At 42.0% G+C, this 13,556-nt stretch overlaps 1 long non-coding RNA gene across 1 annotated transcript; it reads left to right on the top strand.

Moving 5' to 3' along the window:
• Positions 1–6,702: 6,702 nt before the first annotated feature.
• Positions 6,703–11,013, top strand: LOC142728763 (uncharacterized). The gene is made up of 3 exons (XR_012877749.1): positions 6,703–6,939; positions 10,155–10,291; positions 10,935–11,013. It is a non-coding gene; the product is annotated as an uncharacterized LOC142728763 (long non-coding RNA).
• The last annotated feature ends 2,543 nt before the right edge of the window (positions 11,014–13,556 follow it).

The raw sequence follows: 13,556 nt of genomic DNA, 5'->3' as shown, positions 1-13,556 counted from the left end.
GTGACTGCGCATGAGCAGTAGCGTACGCTGAAATACAGGTTTAGAATAAGCACTTAGGAACAGTCGCCGGTTCCCGGGTACATACAGTCCTCTACAGCGATGTGACTGCGCATGAGCAGCAGCGCATGCTGAAATACAGGTTTAGAATAAGCACTTGGGAACAGTCGCCGGTTCCCGGGTACATACCGTCCTCTACAGCGATGTGACTGTGCATGAGCAGTAGCACACGCTGAAATACAGGTTTAGAATACGCACTTGGGAACAGTCGCCGGTTCCCGGGTACATACAGTCTTGCTGAAATGCAAGTTTAGTAGAAGCACTCGGGAACAGTTGCCAGTTCCCGAGTGCAGGCGGGGACTTGGGCAGCGCTACTGTTGCGCATGCGCAGTTGCAGCTACGGGCTGGTAGTCACACCAAGCACTCGGGAATAATTGGATGTTCCGGAGTGCAAACGAAATAAAGCGTGTTCATGAGAACATTGAAAGCGACCACAAAGCCATACTATGGTCGGGAATTGTCTTTTCCCGACCATAGCCAGAGGAATGGGTTATGGTCGGATCCAAGGGCAACCAGTAACACAACAAAACTTCTGCAACAAAGGCGTTGAGTACATAATGGCATGGCTTTATAAGCATTCACACATGGCAGATCTGGGAGCCTTGTTTAGGCCCCCGGTTGCCATGGCACCTATCAGAAACCTGCGATTGCGCTGATGGTGACAGAAGAAGCCCCCACAATCTGTTTACCCACGTAGATGCCCCACTATTGACCACAGCAACTGAGGGGTAACGTGCCGGGATCTACGCTATTTCCCGCACCATCCAAGTACTGTACAATTACGGTACTTTGTGCTAACTGCATGGCACTATATATGTATGTCACCCAGTGGTTAAATTACAGAAAGCTGACATCAGTACCTTGAATTTCTAGGTTTATAGGATTTGCGTCTGTAAGTAAATAAACCGTATGCAACCCCAATGGCAGCCTCTATCTGTGGTGCACGGTTGAGTAAACGTTCTTTTGGCACTTGCCCCCTCCCCACCTAGTGCTGCACATGGAATAATACAAGACGTTTTTGGGCATGCGCAGTAGCCTGGGGCTGCTCTGCTTGTATGTACCAAGATGATGAAGCAAGCGGGCCTGGGACATTTCACCCATCTGCCCTTAACAACAACCCACCCCCAAATCTGGAACTTCTACAGAGCAGAGAGTAAGCCGGAGGGCATGAATAGCAGAAACAGTGAGGAAAATCCTGACCTAGAATGGATCCAATTGTAGCAAACTATCAGCTGCGAGAAATATCAGGCATGTTCCAGGATATAAACAAGAATATTCCCATTCACTGACCCCAAACAGATATCTTAAAAATGCTGAGGAATTAGTAAGTTGCCGAACTTTTCATTATACGAAATTTAAGCATCTAGTTACATGAAACCGGAAAATCCCTATTATATTGCCATTTTATAGAGATCAGTGGTAAAATAGTGGCCACTCGGGGGCACAAATATGGATAACCAGGCCTGTACCTCTAGTTGTGCCTGTGACAATGCATCACCCCCAACTTATTCTTAAGGACCATGAAGGAGTCCCTTATCTACACATATTCAGGGCGGAGGTGCCTTGCTGGGGGCTCCACTACATAAATATCCTGCAGACTGTCCGGAAACAAAATGTACTTCTCAGTCGTATGTATATATGTATGGAGCATGTCCTCACTGTATATACTGTACTCCCTCCTTACTGTCCTCATATATACTGTATATAATGTACTGTTCAGTTATATGTATATATGTATGGAGCATGTCCTCACTGTATATACTGTACTCCCTCCTTACTGTCCTCATATATATTGTATATAATGTACTGTTCAGTTATATGTATATATAGGATGTGTCCTCACTGTATATACTGTACTCCCACTTTACTGTCCTCATATATACTGTATATAATGTACTGTTCAGTTATATGTATATATGGGACGTGTCCTCACTGTATATACTGTACTCCCTCCTTACTGTCCTCATATATACTGTATATAATGTACTGTTCAGTTATATGTATATATGGGACGTATCCTCACTGTATATACTGTACTCCCTCTTTACTGTCCTCATATATACTGTATATAATGTACTGTTCACTTATATGTATATATGGGACGTGTCCTCACTGTATATACTGTACTCCCTCTTTACTGTCCTCATATATACTGTATATAAAGTACTGTTCAGTTATATGTATATATAGGACGTGTCCTCACTGTATATACTGTACTCCCTCTTTACTGTCCTCATATATACTGTATATAAAGTACTGTTCAGTTATATGTATATATAGGACGTGTCCTCACTGTATATACTGTACTCCCTCTTTACTGTCCTCATATATACTGTATATAATATAATGTACTGTTCAGTTATATGTATATATGGGACGTGTCCTCACTGTATATACTGTACTCCCTCCTTACTGTCCTCATACAGTGAAGGAAATAAGTATTTGATCCCTTGCTGATTTTGTAAGTTTGCCCACTGTCAAAGACATGAACAGTCTAGAATTTTTAGGCTAGGTTAATTTTACCAGTGAGAGATAGATTATATAAAAAAAATAAAAATAAATCACATTGTCAAAATTATATATATTTATTTGCATTGTGCACAGAGAAATAAGTATTTGATCCCTTTGGCAAACAAGACTTAATACTTGGTGGCAAAACCCTTGTTGGCAAGCACAGCAATCAGACATTTTTAGTAGTTGATGATGAGGTTTGCACACATGTTAGATGGAATTTTGGCCCACTCCTCTTTGCAGATCATCTGTAAATCATTAAGATTTCGAGGCTGTCGCTTGGCAACTCGTATCTTCAGCTCCCTCCATAAGTTTTCGATGGGATTAAGGTCTGGAGACTGACTTGGCCACTCCATGACCTTAATGTGCTTCTTTTTGAGCCACTCCTTTGTTGCCTTGGCTGTATGTTTCGGGTAATTGTCGTGCTGGAAGACCCAGCCACGAGCCATTTTTAATGTCCTGGTGGAGGGAAGGAGGTTGTCACTCAGGATTTGACGGTACATGGCTCCATCCATTCTCCCATTGATGCGGTGAAGTAGTCCTGTGCCCTTAGCAGAGAAACACCCCCAAAACATAATGTTTCCACCTCCATGCTTGACAGTGGGGACGGTGTTCTTTGGATCATAGGCAGCATTTCTCTTCCTCCAAAAACGGCGAGTTGAGTTAATACTAAAGAGCTCAATTTTTGTCTCATCTGACCACAGCACCTACTCCCAATCACTCTCAGAATCATCGAGATGTTCATTTGCAAACTTCAGACGGGCCTGTACATGTGCCTTCTTGAGCAAGGGGACCTTGCGGGCACTGCAGGATTTTGATCCATTACGGCGTAATGTGTTACCAATGGTTTTCTTGGTGACTGTGGTCCCAGCTGCCTTGAGATCATTAACAAGTTCCCCCCGTGTAGTTTTCGGCTGAACTCTCACCTTCCTCAGGATCAAGGATACCCCACGAGGTGAGATTTTGCATGGAGCCCCAGATCGATGTCGATTGACAGTCATTTTGTACGTCTTCCATTTTCTTACTATTGCACCAACAGTTGTCTCCTTCTCACCCAGCGTCTTACTTATGGTTTTGTAGCCCATTCCAGCCTTGTGCAGGTCTATGATCTTGTCCCTGACATCCTTAGAAAGCTCTTTGGCCTTGCCCATGTTGTAGAGGTTAGAGTCAGACTGATTAATTGAGTCTGTGGACTGGAGTCTTTTATACAGGTGACCATTTAAGACAGCTGTCTTTAATGCAGGCACCAAGTTGATTTGGAGCGTGTAACTGGTCTGGAGGAGGCTGAACTCTTAATAGTTGGTAGGGGATCAAATACTTATTTCTCTGTGCACAATGCAAATAAATATATATAATTTTGACAATGTGATTTTTTTTTATTTTTTATATATATAATCTATCTCTCACTGGTAAAATTAGCCTAGCCTAAAAATTCTAGACTGTTCATGACTTTGACAGTGGGCAAACTTACAAAATTAGCAAGGGATCAAATACTTATTTCCTCCACTGTATATATTGTATATAATGTACTGTTCAGTTATATATATAGGATGTGTCCTCACTGTATATACTGTACTCCCTCTTTACTGTCCTCATATATACTGTATATAAAGTACTGTTCAGTTATATGTGTATATAGGACGTGTCCTCACTGTATATACTGTACTCCCTCTTTACTGTCCTCATATATACTGTATATAATGTACTCTTCAGTTATATGTATATATGGGACAGGGTCCGCTCTCTAATCAGGATTTTTAAGGTGCTATGGATAAAACATTATCCCCTACTATACCTTTTCCTGTAATATTATAATAAATATTGGATTTCTCTCTTTCTAAACAGACTCCGCTCCCACTGGACAACATGCAGGGCTCCCATGTTACGTCATCGCCATAGAAACTGTTCGGTTTCCAACCATCGTAGAACGGACAACTAACCGGCAACTGAAAGCTCCTCCCAATGTATTAATGTCACTTCTGTATGGACAGGTAAGATTTGTCTATCCCCTTCAATGGGTTTTCCCATGAAGGACATTTATGACATCTCCACAGGATATGTCATAAATGTCAGATAGATGGGAGTCCCACCTCTGTGACCGGCGCCTATCTCCAGAACGAGGCCCCCTAAACAGTGGCGGATTAAGTAGGCCATAGGCCCTGGGCTGTTACCCAAACATGGGGCCCCCCTACTCCTCCGCCGCCCTGCCACTACCTTTTTGTGCAAGCATTAACAGATGGATGTTACGATTCCCCTTGTCAAAGGGCTGCGTCCCTACATACTGACAGTATCACACTGTGCAGGGACACATCCTCCTGACAAGGGGAATGGTAACACGCAATTGTCTATCAGTCCTGGACTGCACAAAGATATTTTGTGAAAGACAAGGATTTCCTATAAAAAACATGTCAGGAGAGGAGACAGATTCTCTATAAATCTAGTGACTCACAGAAGGTAAAGTAAAGCACCACACACACAGCCCCCGTAGAAAGCGCCACACACAGCCCCTGTCGATAGCACCACACACACAGCCCCTGTAGATAGCATCACACACACAGCCCCTGTAGATAGCTTCACACACATCCCCCCTCCCCTTGTATATAGTGCCACACAGCCCCCTCTCCCCTTGTATATAGTGCCACATATCCCCCCTCCCCTTGTATGTAGTGCTACACAGCAATCACTGCCCTGTATATTGCCACATATATTGCCTCCAAAACAAAACATTGTACTTACCTTGCCCCGTTCCCGCGACGGACGGTGCGCTGCACTGTCTCCAGGCAGAACGCATGCTCATATCAGCGTGATGCAGTTACGTCATCACGGCGGCCTGCCCAGGGAGTCTTCCCAGCACCTTATAGGCTGCAGTCCTAACTTGGCCTGAAGCCTATATCATTAATTCATATCTGCGTCCTGAGGATGCAGATACAAGTGAATGTGGCTGTCGCTAGCATCGGGGCCCCCTCCAGTTCTAGGCGCCAATGGGCTTGAGGGGGCCCGTGCAGCCCAGCCAATAAATGTTATGGGCTTGGCAGCCATGGGCCCCCTGGGAGCCTTGGTTGGCTGCCCGAGCCTTCCTAACGATGATCCGCCGCTGCCCCCAAACCCAGTTATAGCTTTTTGTGCTCATGCTGCTTCCTGGTCACTTCTTGATGACATTGTCGGAAGTTACAGAAACAGCGGTGAGTGCCTCGAATTTCTATCTTCTATATATATATATATATATATATATATATATATATATATATATAGATGTGCTCAGGACTTCACCCTAGGATCCCCCCTTACTAGTAATAAAGGCCGTGCACCTGCATTTGGGATTTCAGATCCTCGCTGTCTTTTTGGATTATTTATCAGTTTGTTTTCTGTGTTTTTACAGATCGTGCCAGAAACCCAACTATGGATTTTAGAACCAGAGAACAGTCATGGCTGGTTAAAGATGACTCCACAGCCACAGGTGTTGGCAGTCAGAGAAATATTAGGGAGCCACAGAACTCCTTCAAAAGCCTTGTAAATAAAAGAATGAAAGTTTGGTGGAACCGAGCATTCCTAGCAAATTATCTCCAACGGAACCTTATACCGAGGGGGTTACGCATACAAGTTTTCCCATCATTTCCAACTGAAGATGTGAATTTTCCATCTAAATGGGAGGAGAACTGCAGTGCGTGTTCATTTAAAGTGATGGAGCTTCTTATTGGACTCAATAACACATCATTAGAAAACAGGGATAACGAGCTGGAAAAGATCCAGCAAAAATTAAAAGCAGAGATGTCCAAAGAGAACTTAGAAACATTTAAAACACAATTGGATCAACAATGCCTCGTCTGGAGAAAAGAAATGGAGAGCAGAAAAACAAAGAAATTGATATGTGATAATAATGATTTTCAACAGAAGAAAATATATTGATGGAATCGGAGACAAAATGGTGAATCACTGAGTCTTTCCTCTTCTATGTGATCTTTGTCATCACAGAGCGGTCACCATGATATGACATTATGTAGTAGCGTGCGGTCTACACGTGACTTACCAAGATACAAAAGAAAACGGAACTAAAATCGTCATCCAACAGTAGGAGAAAAATGAATAAGGGATTGGAACAAAATCCAAGACATCACAAGAAGGTAATTAACATTTCTATGCATCAATTATCTATAGGTGACATCACACTGTTGGACAAAGTCTTGACCTTTTCTCCCGCCTCCTGTTTTGATCTTTTCTCAGCAGTAAAAGATCTGCAATTTTTTGCACAATCTTTGATCTTTAAGAAATGGTATTTTAAAGAGGAAGGCGATTTATTTGTCACAGTTGAGGAACGAGAAACATTGCGAATATTTGAGAAACTCTTTCACCAAGAAGGGGGAATATCAGAAGGTAAGATTCATATCTGTATTAGAACCAAATCTACAAAATCCCCCCGTTGTCTATTTGCCCCGCAGTAGATCTTTTTGTCAAATTAGTCCCTGAAGATTAGCAAAACATTCCAAGGAAAATTAAGAATGACAATCTGTCGAGTTCAGAGAGAGAGAGAGAGAGAGAGAGAGAGAGAGAGAGAGAGAGAGCTTGGAGAGGATTAAATCATGGCATGATGTGGTAGTAAAACCTGCCGATAAAGGCAGAAATGTGGTATTTTGGCCACGCCAGATGTATATTTATGAAGCAAATCGCCAATTGAAAAAACTCCACTTTTTAAATAATGATATCACGGAGGCGGAGGTTGCTTTAGCAATCTCTAAGCTACACAATAATAAAACGCCGGTTCCTGACGGCCTATCGGCTGAATACTACAAACTTTTGCCAGATATTGTACCGACATTGACGAGGACCATACAAGCCATATTTAGTGGGGAGATTGACCTGCCTAACTTTCATGCGTCCAGGACCATATTGCTTCCCAAACCTGACAGGGATCCAACCCTCCTTTCCTCATATCGTCCGAATTCCCTTTTAAACCAAGACTATAAGCTCCTAACAAAGATTTTGGCCGACCGCCTCCAAACCATGTTTGGACTGATCATTGCCCCAACCCAACTGGGTTTCTTAAGGAATAGACATTCCACTAAAGGTATCCGTCAGGTTGTAGCAGCCACGGTGTCTGCACTAGACCCCTCCTCCCCAGTGACCATGCTGCTGGGACTTGACGCGGAAAAGGCGTTTGACTCTTTATCATGGCCATTTCTCACAGCGGTGTTGCAGTCCCGGGCCTTCGGGGACCGCTTTCTAACATTCCTTTCACGCTCACAGGCCTGCTCTACCACATCCCTTACCATCAATGGGCTTAACTCCCCTCCTATCTCAATTTTCAGGGGTACGTGTCAGGGATGCCCTCTCTCACCGTTACTGTTTCATTTATCCCTAGATCCACTTCTCCGTCATCTCCAGTCCCTAGCATGTTTTCAAGGCATACAAATTGGAGATTCTCAAATTAAACTATCGGCATTTGCAGATTATATTTTGTTCTTCATATCAAACCCTGCCTCTACTTTACAACCAATCCTCCAGGATATCCCAATTTATGGTGCCCTGTCAGGTTTCAAGATCAATCTACAAAAATCAGAAGCCCTAATTCTTAAGGGTCCCTCCAGGCCACTCTGGTCTTCGAAGCATGCATTTAAATGGAACTCTGATTACATTCCCTATTTGGGGGTACGCATCACGAGACAACCATCAAATTTATATCAACGAAACCTTAATCCCATTATTGCATATTTGGAATCCCAACTCATGGCTTGGGGGCACTTTACTCTATCATTTTTAGGTAGGGCTAATCTATTAAAAATGGTTGTCTTCCCTAAATTGTTATACTTACTACAATCCTTGCCTGTATACTTGAGACCAGTTGATGTTAGGCAAAAGAGACCAAGAGTGAGCCTATGCATATTGCAGCAACATCATGAAAATGGAGGGATTAATTTTCCACAGATTCACTTATACAATATGGCAGCTCAACTACGAGTGATTGGAGATTGGATAACTGGCAGCTCCTGCTTTTCTGATTCTACATTGGACCAACAATTTTCAAAACCCATTTCCTTAACATGCCTCTTACACACTCCATACTCGGCTCTATCACCTGATGAACGGGCTAACCCCCTAGTCATGTCCTCCTGGAAACATGGACCAAGGTCAGACAACACTTAGGTTTAAACCCTAGATTTTTCCTACTTCTTCCTTGGGTCCATAACTTTGACTTCCAAAATGCCAACCCCCATGTGGTTTTTCGTGGATTGGTTGGGGGGGGAGGGGTTGACATGTATTAATCAGATAACTAACATGCTCACTCGTCGTCCATACTCATTTAATGAACTACGTATACAATATGATTTTTTGGGCCAACACCCATTTTATTACATGCAGGCCTGTAGCTATGCTCACAAGGTCATTAGACACTTACAAGACCAAGACTGGGATGACTTCTTCTGTCACTAGACTCCATCTCACCAATGCCGAAAAAGACTAATCACTACCTATTATAACGTTTTAAGACAGCCATTGGACTACACTAAATCGAGATCAGGCGTATCTTACTGGGTTGACCACTTAGATCAAACAACTCATGACGATGTCCTATCATCTGTAACTATGGCTGCCAAATACCTCCCATCAGCCATGTCCTGGGAGATGTCTTTTACAATAGCCCATAGCGCTGACGTGTCCCCTTATAGGGGCTTTCTCATGGGTAACTCCTCTGACCATTCGTGTTTAAAGTGTGGAGCACCGCAATTACATTGTCTCTGGTTATGCCCAACTATTGTTGACTTTTGGCGAAAGATACAATATTTTGTGTCGAACACCCTGTCCATACCGTGCCCCTCAACCCAAAAGTGGGGCCTCTTTGGGATACTGCCACCTTCCATGCTCTTTATCCCGAAACATCACAAACAACTGTTATACTATGTCTCTGCGGCTGCTAGGAAGGCCATTCTCCAGGTTTGCATAAATAATACACCCCCCACACATCGTATTTCCCTAGAAAAAATATCTTATATTTTCCGAATGGATTGGGTGGAAACCTCCCATCGAAAAGAGCACAAAACTGAAGCCTTTTTTAAGTTGTGGGAGAACTTTATACCTCTCTTACCACTTCATATAAAACAAAAACTGATTGCATGCTTTGGCTCCACAACTTGGTATCTGGAGCATCAGCTGTCTGGTGTGACACCAATCATGATCTGATTCCTTAATATCTGTATTGAATCGTGGTAACGATGGGGATACACGTGTCCATTCTATTTCCCCCCCTCCCCCCCTATAATTCCCTTCCCCCTTCTTTATGGTTTATTTAGTGTGTTTCATCTCCTATGAATATTGACACTTTTTCAATTTGTCTTTGGGCTAAAATCTCTAATTCTGTCCTCGCTCCAACTAGGATCATTTGAAGTAATTTATACAAATTGTAGATTATATAATATGCAAAATAATGATATGTGTTCAGAGATGCTATTGGCATGGGAAATATTGTTGAATTGTTGTTCGCTTGTTTGTTATGTTTGGAAAAATAAAAAATACATCAATTTAAAAAAAAACTAAATAAAAAAAAACTCCACTTGTTGTAGAAGGTTAACATACAATTCTTTATTATCCTTTAGATCAAAGATGATCCACATTCTACAAGATGGTATGGATGCCGGAGTCCTCTCCAAGTCCCTAATGGAGGCACTGATTGTGACTGAGCCAACAATACAGACGCCTTTTCTACTACCCAAAATTCATAAGGACCCTCCAGGTAGGCCAATTATATTGTGTACCGGGGGGTTAACTCAGAAGGTGTGCGGATGGGTCGACCACCATTTAAAACCATTAGTGGAATGTCTACCTTCGTATCTGTGCGACTCCGCAGATTTGTTGTTGAAAATTGAAGAGATTCATTTAGATGACAGACATATTTTGGTAACTTGTGACATTGAGTCACTATATATCGGCATCCAGCATTCGGATGGGTTGCATGCAGTGGCCACCTTTTTGCATATGAGCAATATAGGAAAGACTTTTCAGAGTTGTTGCTAACCCTATCGGACATTGTTCTCAAACACAATTTTTATCACGTTCAATGGGTCCTTCTACCTGCAACTCCAGGGCACGGCAATGGGGGCAGCCTGTGCACCCTCATACGCCAACCTGTTCCTGGGGCTGTGGGAGAGGGACCTATTCCTGCCAGATCATGAGATATCAATGAACCAGCTCCTTTTCTGGGCCCGTTCATTGATGACATCTTCATGATCTGGCAGGGGACTTCGGATGAATTAATGGAATTCATCAGTGTATTTAACTATAATACACGTAACATTAAATTAACATGCAAGTGGAATCATGTTGAGATAGATTTTTTGGACATACTAACTAAAAGGAACCATAATGGTTGTCTCCAGACAGATTTGCATCGTAAAGAGACATCAACAAACTCATTTCTTCACGCAACGTCTTCACATCCTCGCCACACCGTCGAAGCTGTACCAACTGGACGATTAATGCGTGTTAAGAAAATTTGTTCAACTCATGAAGATTTGAAATTCCGCACGACTGAGTTAAGAAAGAGACTTGCTCAACAGGGCTGTAGCCGCCGCAATTTTAATAAAGCCCATTGACGACCACATGCACAGCTCCCCCTCGTGCACAGCTATTACAAGCTGTAACTATAAATAAGGAATTTCTCCTAAGGTAAGATTTACGAACACGTATCATTTGGTCAGAAATGAGGGACACCTCAAACACATTTTGGCCGATGCTCCTCAATGATCCAATTCTACAGAAAGTACTACCAAATTATCTTGCTGTTGCACCATGTAGAGCGCGTTCTTTACGTGACGCAATAGTTCACAGTTACCGAACAGTGGAAAAACCGGGTAAATGTTTTGGAAAGATTGGTCCTAAGTGGGGTTGTAACCCTTGCGGCGACTGTATTAGTTGCCCTAATATTCAACGCTCTCAAGGTTTTGTTGACTCAAGTGGGTTGAAAAATGTTAAGATCACATGGCCAATTACATGTGGCACTACAGGTGTGATCTATCATGCAACTTACCCTTGCCCTAAAATGTATATTGGCATGGGAACCCGAGAATTGCGCTTTCTCGTAAGAGAACATGTTAGAGACATTGAAAATGCCAAAACAGTAGAGTATATGGAACAGCTGAAGACGATTCCACAACATTTTCACCTACATCATGCGTGTAACTCTAGACTTGTGAGAGTGAAGGGAATAGATCACATCAATACTGATATGCCAGGACGAGATGTAAAAAGAGGCTTTTGCAATCAGAATGCAGGTGGATATGGAGGCTTAAGACAACACAACCGAGGGGTGTCAATGAGAACATTGGTGTTGCTGCATTTCTCTGACTGCTACCAAAGCTTTTAGTCGGTATTTTTGATTTTATGTTCTTATTTTGATTTTAATCGACATTTCTTTATTTATGTATACAGATTAGATATATGGTTTACGCTGCCTGTGTTGACTATGTCAACTGTGCAATTTTCGGGTTGTCATGATCTTCATCCTCAACAATGATTTCCTACTTCTGATGATCTTCACAGACAATAGAAAAGCGGGCTCTGTCTGCAGATCACTGCATATTATATTCTGCACCTTTGAGGCTTGTTGTATTAGATATATCGACATGTAACTAAAATCTGCTTTGTGCATGGCACTTGTAGTCCATTTTATTTTTTGATGCATAATACACACGTTGTTTTTTTCTTCTTTTTTCATCGCACACGCCTATTCACACTATTTTTTATTTTTCATTTTTTATTTCTTTTATTTTGTCACCATACATTTATTACCTTTTCACTCTTTTACTTACACATGTTCTATATAAACAACACTTTATTGTGTTTAATATCATTTCTTACCGGTCACTTACCTACTATGTTCAGGTTGTGCACTGGATTATTCCTTTTGGCACGTATATATTGGTCTTTTTTCACACATTATAATTGATAATAATGTTCCACACTTGATTACTCCCTACACGTTGACACTCTTCATCACACATCACTTTGTGGCCATATATTTATATGTATTTGTATGATACATGTGCAATATATCTGTATAACTATCTTGTCTCTCTGTATTTTGGGTTTAGACTTGCAGACATGAAGTGTATCGCTATTGGACTGCCCGTACAGGGTTAATATCCTTCTGAATGCTTTTTCATGCATTCAATCACTGGTTGCATTCTGATTGGTTGTGATTGACCGGCCTCCGATTCATCACCCATGACACGCTGGGTTGCTGACACACGTGACCGCGTCAGGTGACGCGCTGATGTGTTTCCGCCCCAGTGTCTCGTTGTTGCCGTTTCTGGAGTCCGGCCATGTACTCGACCACATATTGCCACCAATAGTAAACAGTGAGTGCACTGATCTGATTTATGGGCATATATATATATATCACCTGGATATATTTAAGCACCATTGGCTAGCGTTCATTTAAATACTGTGTGTGTACTATCAGCGCCACTCCCTGATGAAGGCATTTAGCGCTGAAACGTGCGTCTGGGTGGGCACTCCCTGTGTTGGTGCTCCTGAACAACCTTATTATGGGTATGTTATATCCCTCCATACTTGTTTAATAGTTGATTCATTTTTGCTCTTACTTATGCGCTGACTGCTTTTTTGCACTGTATAGTTGTTTATTCCATACCATTTGGTATTTCTATATGACCTACATTACGCAGGTCTGTGCAGCCATGGGGTCTTATCTAATTATTATTTTCTTTGTGAGTCACACAATGAGCTGTCCTTTTCTTCTGTAGAGTCTTGTGGAGTCTTTTTAATTTAATTGTATTGACATGTAGCTTTTCATTGTTATTCCAATAAAGATTTTTTCCATGTTCTACACTTTTTTTGGTAGCATCAATTTCTTTGTAGGTTATATATTTGTAGTGTTTTGTCTCAAAATATTTTTCTTGTTTCTTTTTCAGGAGATCTTTATCCCAGTCTTTGAGATTTTAAAGAGTCCTGACAACACGTAGACCCCAGTTAGCAGCTAG

Source organism: Rhinoderma darwinii, unplaced genomic scaffold (assembly GCF_050947455.1).
Source record: "Rhinoderma darwinii isolate aRhiDar2 unplaced genomic scaffold, aRhiDar2.hap1 Scaffold_69, whole genome shotgun sequence".
NCBI classification, from domain to species: domain Eukaryota; kingdom Metazoa; phylum Chordata; class Amphibia; order Anura; family Rhinodermatidae; genus Rhinoderma; species Rhinoderma darwinii.
Note: the sequence above shows the minus strand (reverse complement) of the source record. Positions and strands in the feature narration are given on the sequence as shown.